Below are 17,210 nucleotides of genomic sequence, written 5' to 3' on the forward strand. Positions count from 1 at the left end.
CAAAAGCACAGGTGTAATGAACCACCGTGCTGGAGTGTCTGAGGAATTCTGGGACGTGTGCTGCCTCACACACATGCGCCGCACTCTTTTAGAAACTGCTGCCGTTGGCACTGGGGGCTAGGGGGTTGGTGCTGCCTTCAAAGAATTTACAATTCGGTCAGAAGAAGTGAAATTGGATCTGTACTGACCTCTTAAGGAAATGAGCCCTGAATGAGAGAGACAGAGCACAGCAGAAAAGGGCAATGGATCCTGGCAGAGCAGAGAGAACTGGGAGGCAGGGGCAGGAGGTTTGGGAAGGGGTGACGTAAAGAAAACAAAAAGAAGAAGAAGAAATACACACAGGTTAATAACAGGTCTTGAAGGTCTAATTAGCGTGGCTCCCTTAGGTCTGTGGTATCAGATGCAATGCAAGTTCTGGGGAGGAACAGAACAAGGGAAGGCCAGGTCGGGCGGGTGGGGGTGGGGAAAATCCCAACAACCAGCAGCCAGGCCAGAGACCATCCCAGCCATTCCAGTAGTGGCCACAGAAAAACAGAGGACAATCCAGAAGCGCCAAGAGGAGGAGGGGAGGGCGCCAACCAGCAGGGAGACCAGAAGCTACATCTGGAAACATGGAGATGGTGGGTACCAGGACAAAGTGGAGGCAATGGTCTCAGGGAACCAGCAAGAAGGTCTGTAAGGCTTAAAGCGCCAATTCCCACGGCTGAGGACAGTCCTAGATTCTCTCCTATGGATACCTGCCTACCGTCCGCTAATCGAAGAAGTCCTTATGTTCACATCCTTGCTTCAAAGACTTAAGCATTTGATAATAGTTCAACTTAGAGAACGAAGGATTGGAGCTTCTCAGATCCTTCGGGCCTTAGGAGATCAACGCAAATATTAATGCCCTGGGTAAATGCAGGAAGGCGAATCTTGGATACTTCGGGTTCCTTTTGCTCAAACGGAAGACCTCAAAGGTCAAGCCGGCACTGTTGTCCTGCATGTCCGACAGAACTGGTTTCTCCTCCCGTAAAAGCTCCCTGGGACTAGGTAAGGGAGCCAGATGACCGGAGGTCTTTTCCAGCTCTTAAACTCCTAAATTCTGCGTCAACACAAACTACATCTTAGAAATCCAACCACACAGAGACTCTAAGCCCTAAATAACTTGAAGCTGCACTCTGGTTAAGCTTCCAGGATTTTCCCAGAAAGAGAGCCATCCTCCGTCTTCCGTACTAAGGGGAAAGAGGGCCCTGGGAAAGAAGAGCTGGGATTTCCACCTGCCCCACGACACCCTTCACGCCTGCCCATCTGCCAACTGAGATTTCCGGTAGCTCCAGAGGAAGGAGGCACATCCTGTCTTCCTGGCCGTGTTCCCTGAGAGGCAGGAGAGCTCTACTAAACCAGACCAGGGTGGTGGGGGGGGGGGGGGGGGGTCGAGGTTCGAACCCAAGGGCTGAAAGAAGCCAGTGAATTGCCTCAGAAGCCCATGGAATCTCTCCACTGCTACTGCGAACAAGTCGCTCTCCACCTCCCAATTTACACGGTTAACAAACAGAAAAATGAAGCACCTGACCAGACCCCGTTTGCAAAGCCCAAATAACCAATCTGAGTAAAAAAGAGGCAGAGGACTGACCCATATGACGCACAAAAGGCACAAAAGAAAAAGAACTCGCTGCTCCTCTAGCTGATCCGTTGCAACTGGGATGATAAACTTTAACTCCTCCTCAAGTTCAACACAGTGCGGCGGCAATCTCATCGTTTCTCAGCAGCCAGGTAAGGCGGCCTGGCAGAATTCTCTTCTTCATGCTCAGAGTCCTATTCTCATGTAACGCCGATGTGATTACAGACTATTATCTCCTCACACCCACAGTTTGTAAATGATAAAACCCCCAAATAGCTTCCAATGCAAAAATGCCTGCAATGATTTACTGCATCGTGTTCAGACTGGTGGCTTCGTTCTGACTTCGGGCCTCCGCACAAGAGAATTATACCCCCTACAACTAGTGTCTAATTAAAACATAAACCATGGGAGATGAAACCGCCCGCAAAGGAAGATGCATTTAAGGTTCACTTACTGACAAAAGACGCTTCATGAGACCTATAAAGTACTTTAACTACAGGAGAAGCAAACGCATGACCCAGATTATGGGGTTTCAAATTCTAGACATTTAAAAAAAAAAAAAAAAAAAAGGCAAACTTTTTTTTGGAAACACAAGAGTTCTTTTATATAATGTACCGTGCTGGTCAAGCCTGGTCGCCTCCCTCGGTGTTGAAGCGAGACACAATAAGGTAATAAGGGATTCTGTTCTGTTTCCAAAAGCTCAATGAGGAGGTCATAATTCAGAAATTAAAACTCAGGCTGCTTTTCACAGCTGCGGGGTCATGATGAGTCACCCTATCCTAAGCCAGGAGAGGCTGGAACTCCCCCTTCGTGAAGCTGCCTGATGCAGAAAGCCCAAGTGTAGCCTGCACCCAATGAGGGGGCAACACTGGGCTGAATGCCCAAGTTGTAGGTCACAGAAAGTCTACAAGAAGGTACCTCGGGTCCTTAACGATCACTCAGAACAGTCCAGTACGGAGTGCTCTACGAAACAGCCCTGACAGAAGGATCATGAACACTTCTCTAAGAGTTTATGGCTTTTTTATTCCCCCCCCCTCCCCTTCAATAGTCATTTAACCAATTTCATCAGCCATTTAAACAATGGCGGCATGGGGTCAGGAAATCCTGTTCACTATGTATATATATCCCAGCCCCTAGGACAAGCCTGCTAGAGTAAGAGCTCGATAAACCTTTCTGGAAACATAAGACTCAAGTGCCAGCTCGCTTCCCACTAGGTTTACCCACATATGGCCTGCCTGTCCCTAACCTTACGAACATCCAGGGCATTTTAAGTGGAGTGCATGAAATCTCTATTGTTTTCTTAATGTAAATTACAGCTACCCCCATAAAACAGTCCCCACAGTGCTAATCCAAAAGGGCTGGCTACCCTTCTCTCCCTCCCTCCCTCTCTCTCTCACTCTCTCAGCAGTAAGCTTGCCAACATACCAAAGCCCTCCTACTCAATCCACCTAGTTCCCTACAAGAAAATGGCACCCATCTGGAAATCCACGTGGCCTCATAGGGCCCAAACCTAATGACCCTGCCAGAGTCCCGTACCTTGAGCTAAATACTGACTAATTCCTTCAACAAAACAATTCTCTCCAGCTCCAGCTACACAGGCTCCCCCCCTTCCTCTCTATCACTCAGGACTCTCCCATTCTGTTCCCCCTCCCACCCGCTATATTCAATTATACATTCCCAGATCACAATTTTCAAATCAACTGATATTCCACTCATGCCTCCGAGTTGACAATTCCAAATAATCCCCTCCGACCTTCCCTAGACACCTTCAGGCCACGTGCCTCTCTGGGCAGATGGAATCACGGAAGATTGGACAGTGTGGCACTGAACAGAGAGAGATCCTTTCCTGGATTCCTTTGGGATGCTCCCCTAAAACCAAGTATCTAGTCCCTTCTGGTTTACTGGTCAGCTTAATAAAAGACGACAGAGAGAGGCTGTAGCCACTGTCAGGAGTCCAGTGGCTTTATTCTGATACAAATTCAGCCACCCAGAGTGTATCAGTTTTTTAAGTTTTTATTTGAGAGAGAGCGAGAGCGCACACACGAGCAGGAGAGGAGCAGAGAAAGAGAGGGATAGAGAGAATCCCAAGCAGGCTCCACACTGTCATCATGAAGCCCAATGTGGGGCTGGAACTCACGAACCGTGAGATCATGACCTGAGCTGAAACCAAGAGTCAGATGCTTAACCAACTGAGCTACCCAGGCACCTCCCAAGTGTGTCAAGTTCTTTTTATGAATTTCCTTAAAGATTTTTTTAACCTCTTGCCATTGGGGTGTCATTAAGACCTCTGAGTTTTTACATTTCACCCCATTATTGGGGAAGCACAATTCAAGCCCCCAAACAACCAAACATACCACCTTCCCTCGTTCTCATCCCCTAATTCCTTAACCTGTAGTTCCCCAACCACAAAACAAAATGCTCTGCAAATACTGCCATAAATAAGAATATCTGGGTCTCCTGACCCAATTTTAAGAAGAAAAAGAACAACAACAACAAATCACAAGGATCTAGATTCACTTTACTATTCTGACTACTAAAAGTCACTTTCTTCAGCAAATGGAAAATTGAGCATTAAGGCTTTACGAAGTAAAAGTGAAAAAAAAAAATGCAGAAGTGACAGGGATTTCTTATCACTTGAAAAATCTCTGCCATTCTTTGAAATAACTGGAGAATCTCTCATCAAAAATGGCAGCTGGTCAGGAATTAAACTTGAAATGCTTATGGTCATCATCTTTTATTGAAGGAAAAAAAAACAAAGACCCGTAATGGCTCCAAGCCTCGTAATAAGACACGTGAGAACATGGGAGCGCCAGCCTAGCGCATGAAGACCCCACACTTGTGAGGGATGGCATCACCTGACAATACCCCAAAGCTCACATCCAGGTTGAAGATTTGCAAAGCCTGCTACCACCTCCTTTTAGTTTAAAATGGGTGGGAAAGGAAGACATCACAAGTATCTTAAAAAAAAAAAAAAAAAAAAAAAGAGGTGGATTTCAAGGTCTTGCCCAAAAGGTCACACAGCTGGAGAGAAACGAGAGCTGCCATGTGAGGTCAACTGGTCCACGTTAGAGGGCAGGTGCCCAAAGCAAAGTTTCAAAACTCAGTAATTTAATCTCAGGGAGAAAACGTCACACATGTAACTCCCAATGACTCCTAATCGGTAGCAACATTAAGATTACTCATTTCAAGAGGTGAATGTAAATGTTATATGAAAAAACAATCCATGAGCAGCTCTAGCTGGAGGCCGGTAAAAGAACAGAAAGGGGAGGGATTATTACTGGTCTCTACAACTACCTCAGTTCTAAGGTCATCTCTCAAGGCATCCTTATGCAATCTGTCCAGGTCTGACTGCTTGTTACGGCTTTACATTCTGGCCATCTTGACTTAGGAGAAGGGGAGACGAAGATGGAAATGCATGGATTAGAGGGAAACATTTCGGGTTTTTAAAAACCTTTTTTCTAGCCATTACCATTATTTTAAAAACGAAATAGGACCCTTCCGATGGGAGGTACTTCATTTCCTATCACTTGTGAGCAAACTGAGTAAGAAGAGATTTAAGCATCACAGATAGAGTGACCAAGTAATTTATCATCCCAACCAAGGACATCATAAATAATGATACAGGAACAACTGGTGGAAACTGGGGCACAGGTCAACCAACCAATTATACTAGGTCCCTTCCAGGAGGTAGGAAGCAATGAGGTCTAACAGCAGAGATCATTTTGAACCACATCACCAAATAAAAATAAAGCCAACTAGGAATGCAGTGTGATACACACCTGTGTTTCAAACGGACATCCAGAACCTCCCACCAAGGTTTTAAAGGTCAGCCTGCTGGGGGGGGGGGGGGGGGGGGGGGTGTTAATCCCTAAGGACAGGCACCATTAAAGATGGCGTTCCGTTCCAGAGAAATCACTCCTGCTTCCACAGGGAGGGGGCACAGGAAGTCAACTGTTCCTCATGGTAAGTAGCGTGGGGGAGGGGGGACGGATTGGGAGGAAAGAGAATGTTCACATTCACAGGTAGGAAGACCTTCGGACACGAAACCACCGTAGTATAGCTTATACAAGTGCGAAGACAGGATTCGTGTTTGGATGACAGGAGCTACCAGAAGAGTTAAACCAACACCACCTCCCCGTGTACATATCCTATCTCTATCCACCTTGTCCAGGCCTCGGGAATGGAGGGATTTGTGACTTTCCAGCCCTTTTTAAATGAAAATGAAGTGATGGAGCACCCTGGGTGGCTTAGTCAGTTGAGTCCGTGAGGCTCCTGGGCTCTTCATTCTGGCCCGGGTCAGGATCTGAAGGTTCCCAAGTTGAGCCCTACACCGGGCTCTGTGTGGAGAACGGGGACCCTGCTGGAGATTCTCTCTCTCCCTCTCTGCCCCTTCGCTGCTCACACTGTCTCTTCCCCCCCCCCTTCTCCCTCTCAAAATAAGTAAACATTAAAAAAGAGAGAGAGAGAGAGAGAGAGAGAGAGAGAGAGAGAGAGAGAGAGGCAGGCAACTGGGTGGCCCAGTCGGTTAAGCATCTGTCTGACTCTGACTTCGGCTCAGCTCATGATCTCTGGGTTCAGGAGTTCAAGCACCAGATCAGGCTTTCTGCTGTTGGCACAGAGCCCGCTTCGGATCTGGACGCTCCCCCCCACCTCTGCCCCACCCTGTTCAAACTCTCCCTCAAAAATAAACATGAAAAATAAATTAATAAAATAAAAAATGAAACTGTGGCGCACAATGCCCAATTCCAATACTCACCCCTCCCCTCTAAGTTGTATTAACAAGAATTAAACACTTCATGGGGGGGGGGGGGGGGGGCGGCCCAGGGAGGGAGGAGGAAGAGGGAGGAATCTGACAAACACACAGAGCCAAACAATAAGGAGGCAAAATCTGAAAGACCGGGTTGGTGAGGGAGGGGAGGAGGAAGAACCTGATGGCATCTTCTTTCCTTTTTCCATGGAGAAGGACTGGAAACCTATCCACGAATGCCTTTTCTTCTCAGAAGCAGCTCTGCATATACCTGCTGGTAAGTCGCCCTACTTAACACAATTTGTTGTTGTCTGAAATGCCAGCCTCTTCTATCAACAGTTTGGGAAGAGAACAATGAAAGCATCCCCCCCTCCAAAAAAAGGTGCGGGGGGGGTGGGGAGTGTTGTTGACTTCTTGGCACGGATTCAACATAAACAAGGATTTATGACGCCAAAAATAAGGAAGAGAAAACACTGAAGAAAAATGTGAGCGGTAGAACTTGGGCTAAAACTAACACTTCTTCCCTTTTAACAAAAGGCGTTTTCTCCGTTACAAGACTCTCGCAACTCCATTTGATGCCGATCCACTTTCTGTCAATTCCATGAACTGGATCAACTATCAATACTCAAAACAGCAAAGAAGGATCAGGGCAATATTCACATCTAGAAAGACAAGTGGCCAGGAAACCACGGACTTCCTGAACTCGTGAAGGATGTTGCTCCGCCGTGACTTTAAATGAAAAGCACTTCCAGCAGCAAATTTTCTCCCAGAGACACGCTTCCTGGGATAAAGCAAACAGCCTAAAAATGCTTATGCAAGGAAGAGTTTTACTTCTTCCAAACTCCCATTAAATAATGTGTACTTATCTTTGATTACCGCCTATTTATATTAAAAAAAAAAAGCCACAGCTGAAATTGGATTAAGAACTTCTGCTCAAAACGATTTATTGCATAACACAACTCTGACAGCCTGATTCTCCGGCCACCGACTGAGCCTTTATAAAAATCTGCTGGGCAGCTGCCAAGTCAGCTCTTTTGCGTCTGAGCATGTCAGACATTGCTGTTGTCAAGGCAGCAACAGCATGGGCTGCAACATCCCCACATTCATGGTTAAACGGCACAGCCAGGGAACAGCACAGAGGGCCAGCCACACAGGGTTCCACCTTCCTGCAGCCCTTCCTCTGACAGTCTGGGGTCTCGACAACATCAAAAAGGCCCAAGATCTACAGCAGGGTTATCTCCAAGAATCCAGCAGAAATCTGGGTTGACCATCTTCGGTGTAGGGAGTGGGGAAAGAAAAGAAAATCAAGTTACAAGGAAATACTTGACCAGGGTCTTTGGAAAGACCCATCAGAATGAGGGAACGACTCGGCATCAGCAGTGGGGACGGGGACTCCACAAGGACGTCATTTGGGAATACGTTCTTAACAAGCAGGTTCCCAAAGGACTCCTAACAGATTTGGATTTTTTCCATCATTAAAGCCTTCCTATCTGAAGAATACACTCCCCCCACCCCCAACAAAATTTTCCCCAAATGGCATATTCTAAACCTGCGCTAACCGAACGGCCATGTGGCTATTTACAATTAATTAAAAACGATGCTCCAAGTTGCACTAGACACATTTCAAGGGCTCAACAGCCACATGTCTCCCCTAAAACGGACAACGCAGCTACAGAAGGTTTCCATCATCACAGGAACTTCTAGAGCACGCATTTGCACTTAATTGGATGGGGTTTCAAGGACTGTGTGTTACTTCCTCCTGCGTTTCCACACGGTCCCCGAGACTCCTCAAAATAGGTACCTTTATGCTCAGCTTAGCAGGAAAATTCTGGAGTATTCAATACTTTGCACAAGAATCCGCGTCTCAAGTAGGGGAGAACGATGTGAACTGCAAATAGCCACCCCTATATATAGCTCTCTGGAAAACCGGTCTCAGTCCTCCTTGCTACAGTGGCCTTGCAGTTTTGCAGGGAACATATAGGAAATCCTGGGGGGGGGGGGGGGGGGGGGGGACTTTTGAGTCTACAAGTAAGCCCTGAAGACATAACACGTTAGTATGCCTTCAAGTCATTTTCTAAGGAATCTCCTTCAGAACAATTCCTCCAGAATTAAGACTAGACAAAAAAAAGCCCCATCTTCCACCAGCCAGTTTCCAAGCACCAACAGAGTGACCCAAACCACTGAGGTGGATTCCTGCCCCCCACCTCCTGCCAGGACCAGTCAAGGGTTGTGGGCCTTGAGCCGCGGCGGGGGGGCAGGGGAGGTAATTTTTACCCTTCTGTTTCTTCCCCAGTGTTGGGGTCATTTTAGGAGTTTGACCAATAGCTGGGGTTTGCTGGCTTTTCTGGGTCAGCAGCGCCCCCATCCAGAAAATAAGTGTAAGCATATATACGTGCCCAGGGGACAGACTGACTGGCCAGGCTACATGACAAGCCAGTAGGTTGAATTTGGCCATTTTATGCAAACTTTTCAAATTTATGAAAGCTATTTCAAATTATCAAGTTATTTTCAAACAGTTCAAATAAACCCTGTCCTTGGATTGAACATATAAATGGACACTGTGCCACATTTGTTCTAATATGTACTTGTCCCCTTTTCTCATTACCATCCAGCCCTCTCCAGACCGAACGACCACCCTGGAAGTGCTCTGTGCCAGGTCATTACAGGCACGGGTCTCCAGAAACAAGGCCAATGTCGGTTTCCCCCTCCATTAGCACTTTGCGCTAACAATGAATGGATACCACTATGTGACGGGCCACAAGATACGTGTTTCTTGCACATATTCTCCTCTCCAAGTGGCCTACAAAGTATTCACACAAACATTCCTAAGTGACACACCTTAGGCACGGAGGTTCTTAAAAAAAGATCCCATCCTGATGGGTCGGTGTGACCACAGAGTACCTGCCGGGTGCCCTATCATCTCTGTGTTCCTGACACAACAGCCTGGGGTCTAGCACAGACTATGTACTCAAAACCAGTTCGGGGCGCCTGGGTGGCTCAGTACGTTGAGCATCCACCTTTGGCTCGGGTCACGATCTCCCAGTTCGTGAGTTCGAGCCCCGCATGCATCAGGCTCGTGGCTGTCAGCACAGAGCCCACTTCGGATCCTCTGTCCCCCAAACCCCTCTTTGCCCCTCCCCCGGCTCACGCCCGCCCCCAAAAATAAACGCTAAACACACACATACTATGAGCGAGCACTTATAAACAGATGGAAAGCGTAAAGAAAATAGTAGCCTGGAGGGAAGAGAGACCTGGGTTCCAATTCTAGAACTCGGTTTCCTCATGTGCAAGACCAACGACCCAGGAGAATGACTGCCAACTTGAGCATCCGTGAGAAGCCATCACAAGGCTTAAAAGGCCCCCAGATTGTGGGCCCCACGTCCACTCTCTCCCAGGTAATGCTGATGCTGCCAGCCCGCAGACCATGCGCTTTGAGAATCACAGGTGCACACTGGCCTGGTGACAGAAGGCACGTCCACCTGGCCTACGAAAACTGTTCCGCCGCCACGAAATGCACTAGAATTGCCAAACCTAATGCAAACTTTCTATTAGCCACCTGATTCTCCCCTGGCTTTCCTGTTTCCTCTCGGGGACCTTCCACTAGGACTCTCCTGCCCCTCCCAATCTGTAACGATCTTAACACCCATGATGTCTATTTCATTCTCTTAACACTCTCCTCCCTCCTCTCCTTGCTCCGCCCTCCCTGTGGGATTCTACCTCCATCATCCCTGCCACCGCCCTCCTGGCTGCCCAGGGTTTGGCATCTTAAGTGGGACTCCTGCTTCTTTCTCATTATTCACGTTCAGTCTCTAAATCCAGGTATACTGCTGCGCGTCCTTCCAGATACAGGTTAAAACAACGCCCTCATCTCCCCTCCTACAGGGGAGACCTTCCAAAATGAGGGCCACCAACCAATCCCTAGTGCAACCATCCCCCCTCCCACCCACCCCCCCCCCACACACACACACATAAGGTCTCTAAAAACACAGCTACAGGAGTTAGTCTCTAAAACAAACAAAAAAAAAAAAAAAAAACAAAAAAACAAAAAACCAATACAGGTCACTCCTTCCCCTACATAAAGCTTTCCATGGCTCCCCAATGGCTACTATGGGAGACATTTCCAAATCTCTTTGGGAAGCCTACAAAATTTCTTTTACAACCAAGGCAACGTCCCTTCTAGGCTCTAATTCCCTCACAACTCAACAAGAGGTGGCAATGCTCACCTTGCAGCCCCACCTCAAAGCCAATACCAGGAAACCGGAGGACTGGTCTTCCTGACTAAAGGAGCTCATCAGGACTTCAGTAATTCCACAGAAAATAAAGAACAGACTTTCTAAACTCGCCAGCAGAGAGCTCATTCTCCGTTCTCTTTTTCGTATCAATACTTTGGTACCAAGAAACACAGTCAATTAGGCTCCACAGTCCGTTTGACCCGATTCACCACCTATGGCTGTTACCCACCACTCTTGGTTTTATATTGCACAGAATGCCTGATTCTAGGTTACCAGGGCCCTTTGTACAAGATAACAATTGTTTGTTTTCCATGTGATAGATTTCCTACCAGTTAATCTATTCCTAATCCGATGACAAGATTGAACTCTATCACTATTTCACACTGGTTTCCTAAACAAAACCAGAAACTTTCACTGGTTCCTGCATCCAAGCCAGTTTTTTTGTTTTTGTTTTTTGTTTTGTTTTGTTTTTTTGTTGTTGTTTAAATTACAGGTTTACTTATTTTTGAAAGAGAGAGAAACAGTGTGGGGGGGGGTCAGGGGTAGAGAGACAGGGAGACACAGAATCCAAAGCAGGTTCCAGGCTCCGAGCTGTCAGCACAGAGCCCGACACGGGGCTTGAACCCACAAACGGTGAGAACATGACCAAAGCCAAAGCTGGATGCTGAACCAACTGAGGCACCCAGGAGGCCCCCAAACCAGTTCTAAGATTTCTGCTTTCACGCAGGACAAAAGTCCCTGCAGTTAACTCTCTCCATAAAACCCAACGTACCAGCACACAGGTTCAAGGAAGAGACTCGTGCTTACCTACAGGCTGACAAAGCTCCCTCAAAATCATGCGGGCTGACCGCCTCAAAGGTGACACTGCGTATGTCCAACCTTATTTTAAAGCAAAGCGGTTAGCGAAAGCAAATGTGGCTATCTGGAAGCAAAGTCAGGATTCTTTCGATGTTGGCATTTCACAATGATAAGAGAAAACTCATGTCATAAGCAAAGTGGATGTGAGTAGAGACTTACCATTCACACTTCAGGCAGGATGTGTCAAAGAATAAAGCAGACACAGGCAGAGGACAATGTTGCTCTAAATGGGAAACCACTGGAAGATTTTGAGCCAAGAAGGAACCATTTCATGTACATTTTTAAAAGTTCCCACAGACTGTGCTGTTGAGAATTAACTGTGGTGGGGTGGGGTGGGATGGTTGAGGAGGGAAGCAGGGAAGGCCTTGCCATTTGCCCACACACGGGGGGGGGTGGGGGGTGGGGGGGGGTGGGGGTGGGACACCAGGTAGGTATATGTGGTGTGGCCGCCACGGCTAGTCACGTTCTGCAGTCCCCTCTGGCAGAAAGGAAGGCACTTCTGGAAGGAGAGCTCTGGAGCAGAGAGAAGGGAGGAACCAGAGTTTAGTTTTTAGTCATCCCAGTCGTTACCTGGAACTTCATTTCCTTAACATGAAAACATTCTCTTCTAGAGCAGAGGTCAGAACTGGAGATCTGAGTATAACTAGTAGTTTACAAATCAAACTTAGGATCAAGCTTCTGGTACCCTAATTTACTGAAGGGCAGAAAAAAACAGGTTACACATCCCCGTAAAAGTTAGAGACAAAGTCAAACAAAGGGCTGGCTGACCTGGAGTGGTTTTATGGCTAAGAAGGTTTTTGGAGCCTTTAGGAAAAACGATGCTTTAAAACTTTTTTTAATTAACATTTATTTTTGAGAGAGAGAGAGAGAGAGAGAGAGAGACACACAGAGCACAAGTTGGGCGGGGGGGGGGGGGGGGACAGACAGAATCCGAAGCAGGCTCCAGGCTGTCAGCACAGAGCTCAAAATGAGGCTCAATCCTACAAACCATGAGATCATGACCTGAGCCAAAGTCGGACACTTAACTGACTAAGGTGCCCCAGGAAAGATGATGCTTTAAGACAAAGAGGGGCGCCTGGATGGCTCAGTCGGTTAAGCGTCCAAATTCAGCTCAGGTCACGATCTCGCGGTCCGGGAGTTTGAGCCCCGCATCGGGCTCTGTGCCTCGGAGCCTGGAGCCTGTTTCAGATTCTGTGTCTCCCTCTCTCTCTGCCCCTCCCCCATTCACACTCTGTCTCAAAAATAAATAAACGTTTAAAAAAAATTAAAAAAAAAAAAAGTGAAAAGGGCACCTGGGTGGCTCAGTCTGGGATCTCACGGTTCCTGGGTTTGAGCCCCGCATTGGGCTCTGCGCTGACAGCACACAATTTGGGGACCAGTTCCTTCCAGCTAATAGGTTTTATGTTTCAGAGCACAAAAGCTTTAGTATCTGCCAAAACTTTCTGTCTCTATTTCAAAGACTGAATTCTTGACCTTAGAGAATTTCTATAAAAGCAAGAAGAAGTATATTAAGACATGCTGGATAACTATTTAAATAGTTAATCTGGTTTCCTTACTTACAGGGGTTTCAAGCGTGGAGCCTGCATGGGATGCTCTCCCCACTCCGCGCTCTCTGCCCCTCCCCCACCCACTCGCTCTCAATGCACATCAACAAATTTAATAAAAACAAAACAGAGTGAATGGAGGCAGAGGAGTGCGGATGGATGGAAGGAAGAAAATGAGAGTTTTACACACTCAAGAGTCCTTCTAGGAAAATCCACTTGCCACCACGGCCCTAATTCACAAGCGATGGCAGTTTAGCGAGGTGGCAGCGGTCAACAGGGGTACTGTGATGAGGCTTGAGCTCACCAGTTGCTGCTGGTAAGAAACTTCTATTCGGCCACGTCAAGTCCTAAATAAAAAATCAATTTCCGTCTCTGTGTCTCTCTCGTGGACACACACACCCTTTAAAAACATACTTTCTTCTATTTAGGCTTCACATGCAAATAAGAAAAACATCCACCCCTAAGCAGAGTCAGGCAAGCAAGGAGACACGGGCCTGAGGCCTGGCTCACAGGGAGTCAAAACATGGTCACAAGAGGACCCGTCCAGCAACTCGGGGACTCGGTGGCGAAGTTTTCAAGAGGTCACAAAACAGAAAGATTTGTGTGGAGAGAAGACGAGGGACGACCTGTTCTCTCTCCAGCGACTCCAGGAAGGACCCCCAACAGCCTGTTCTAGAAGCCAGCAACCCACAGACAGAACAGGGCGCAACACTACAAAACCCAAAGGCGAACACCCTAAGACCCTGGAGGAAGAATACAGGAAAAAACCTGCTGAGTGTCAGAAGGTTTTTGTTTTACCCACCCTAGGGGGTCACACCCCAATGCCACACCTAAGCTGGGCTTTCTCTGTACATTCTTCCTTCAGGAAACCTCAAGCCTCTGAAGCAAGCAAAGATTCTCACCTTAGAAATACTGTTCTCTGGGTTTACCAAAAACCCATATTCTCATCTTGGCCGAGTAGATCTTTCTCATCTCCATTGCTAAGGGCTTTTGGCATTCAGGTTTGAGCAGCCACGGAAGCTCATCCAACTAGAATGCTAGCTGTCAAGCTTGACTGCCCTGGAAACCCCCTGGGGAGCTCTCCGAAGTAGACCTCACCCCTATTCTGACTTCACTGGTCCAGGGTGTCCTGTGCGCCCTGAGAGATTTTGAAAGACTCAGAATCACATCTCTAGACTCAGCCCTCGGACCATCCGTCTATCATCGAGACTCCCACCCTGGGTACAAATCACTCTCAGGGCGTGAATGGGATCTATATTCTTACAACTCCCCAACACCAACCCTCGTACACATTAGAAGCTTAAGTAACTGATGAGCAAATGAGGCTAACAAAAAGAAACTCAAGTAACTAAGGAAACCAGATTAACTATTTAAATAGTTACCCAGAACGACTTAATACACTTCTTATTGTTTTTACAGAAATTCTTAGATCAAGAGTCAGTCTTCTCTGAAACAGAGACAAGAAGTTTTAGCAGATACTAAGACTTTTGTTCTCTGAAACATAAAACCCATGAGCTTGAAGGAACTGAATCAAACAGCTATGAACTACTCAAAAGCGTCCAGAGTTCCCACTGAATGCAGGAAACTGCGTGTCTGAGTCAGAGATGGGTTCTGATTTGCCAGTAATAAATACAAAAATAACATCTCAGTAAAAGATCAGGAAACTAGGTTATGACTGGTCTCTGATTTAATTCTATCAGGAGGGAGAGATTCGAAATACAGATCATCTCTGACCCAATATCCCATCATAGGGAACGAGGCTAAATGAAGGTCAACTTACTAGGAGAAAAAAGGCCTGCACATGTTCGGTTTTACTTCTCATTTACCTAAGTCTCAAGCGACTGCCAAACGACCCTAATTCCCAGGTTACCTGAAGGGCACAGCTGAAGCTTCTATCCCTCTTCTTGTGCCTGGGAGCAAGGATGGTCAGGCTTTGCTCTGGGAAATCTCCTGGCCACTGTTAACATACAATTCCACTTTTGTTTCCAGACAGACTGAGTGGCCTGCCGGCTCGCTTTTTGTTCCTGACATTCCCCAGTTATCAAGGCAGCTCTCAAAAAGACCTTCTCTAACCCCACGGACAAGAGAAAATAGATCTTGTACTTCTAACAGGACAGTAACGGATGGATTTTATCTTTAAGTTGATGAAGAAACACTTGGGGGGTGGGGGAGAGGGGCGTGGGGAGTAGTCCTATACAAACACACACACAAAAAATTTTAATGGCCAGTTGGGGTTCGACAAACTTTTCAGACCACTTTACAAAAGCCCTGACCTCAAAGAAAACACTTTCCAAGGCCAACATACATGCCCACACAAAGAAACACAGCAGGCGCTCCCCAAGGGCCAAAATAAAATGCTCTCTAGTAATTACCATAAATAGAAAAGGAGACGGGCTTCCTGAGTCAGAGTACAGAGTACAAGAAAAACCACCAGCAACAAAAACATCATAAACAAAATTACATGGCCAACAATAAACCGGGAGCAAAGCGGAATTGCTTCTCAGTGAGATGCAAAGAAACACATCTGGAACAAGAGGACGCGTCCATGAGCCTGCAGAGAGGGCTGTCACAGTAGAACATGCTGGTACCTTTCTTAAATACAGAAGCAGAATGCAATGACAATTGCTTTCCTTTGGTACAAACAGAAGTTTCTGAAAAACCCAACAAATAAACTATAGCTGAACATCTGAGAAAAGATCTGCTTCTCGTTACTCTGGGCATTTATGATTTTCCCTAAATTTGGTACAATTTTCCAATCGATTCCAATTTCTTGCTTAATCAGTAGAGAAAATTAGAGATCCTCCCTCAAAGAACAGTCTGAGAACCTCTCAAATGAGCATATGAGGCAGGTGCCCATCAGAGCAACCACACTAGCTCTCACTAGTATTGTGAGGTTAGCAGTTAGAAATCAGACATGTACTGGGGCGCCTGGGTGGCTCAGTCGGTTAAGCGTCCGACTTCGGCTCAGGTCACGATCTCGCGGTCTGTGAGTTCAAGCCCCACGTCGGGCTCTGTGCTGACCGCTCAGAGCCTGGAGCCTCTTTCAGATTCTGTGTCTCCCTCTCTCTCTGACCCTCCCCCGTTCGTGCTCTGTCTCTCTCTGTCTCAAAAATAAATAAATGTTAAAAAAAAATTAAAAAAAAAAAAGAAATCAGACACGTACTGTATAAATCCTCTCCAAAATGAATCTGTGATTAAAGATAAACACCATAGAAAATACTAGTGAAGGAAGAGCATGAAAGTAAGTCTACACATTTGCCTCAGAATCCTCACTAGCCTAGGGGCACCTGGGTGGCTCAGTTGGTTAAGTGTCCGACTCTCTTCAGCCTAGGTCATGATCTCACCGTTCGTGAGATGGAGTGCCCCCATAGGGCTCTGCACTGACAGTGCGGGGCCTGCTTGAGATTCATTCATTCATTCTCTCTCTCTCTGGCCCGCTCTCTCTCAATACAAACGTTAAAAAAATAAAAAAATAAAATAAAAAAAGAGCTTGTAGAATCATCCACCAGTATTCACAATAAAACCATAATAACTTCTTACCAAGTAAAAAATCTAATTTCTTAATACAAAATATACCATTAATACTGCAGCCTAGGTGAAGCAAAATTATCAGCTTGCTTCCTTTGGTTTTGTGTTCAATAGAAAGTTCGCCCAACATACTACTGAAGTTTAAAAAAACAAGCAATACGATATATAGACAGGCAGTTCCTTTATAACTTCTACTATTTCTGGAGACCCACAGACTTCCTCTTCACAAAGAGCAGGATGCAGCTGTGTGGCATTTGCTCCCTTCTAGAACCAAAGCCTTTGCCTGGCAAATAGTAGCGACCGAATCTACGGAATGTCATTCACTGATAGAATGGGCTCAACCAACATTCTTCGTTTCCAGGATTTCTTACTTTGCATCCTTGCTATGGTCTGCAAGGGTCTAAACCCATCTTCTAAATCACTCTTTAGCACTCATTTCTCCTAGAATTCTCGCCTTCTGGATCCTCCCTTATCACAATATTTGTTTCTCAGATACCACCTCCTCCCCGCCCACCAACAAAGTCTTCTCAGACCATCCTACCACACAAGCTAAACAGCTGCTTCAACTTTCTTCACAGCATTGATCACCCATAAAATCCTCATTTTTCAGAGTATGTAGTATGTGGCTTTCTAAATTACCAACTGAGCCCCATCAGCAATGGAGCAAAATTTGTGCACAGCATTCAGTATGTAGCTGACCC

At 46.5% G+C, this 17,210-nt stretch overlaps 1 protein-coding gene across 4 annotated transcripts in view; it reads right to left on the reverse strand.

The window, feature by feature from the left end:
• Positions 1-17,210, reverse strand: part of JARID2 (jumonji and AT-rich interaction domain containing 2) — a 271,874-nt gene that overhangs the window by 148,073 nt on the left and 106,591 nt on the right. The gene's annotated exons all lie outside the window — the stretch shown is intronic.

The sequence above is a fragment of the Panthera tigris genome, chromosome B2 (genome assembly GCF_018350195.1).
Source record: "Panthera tigris isolate Pti1 chromosome B2, P.tigris_Pti1_mat1.1, whole genome shotgun sequence".
NCBI classification, from domain to species: domain Eukaryota; kingdom Metazoa; phylum Chordata; class Mammalia; order Carnivora; family Felidae; genus Panthera; species Panthera tigris.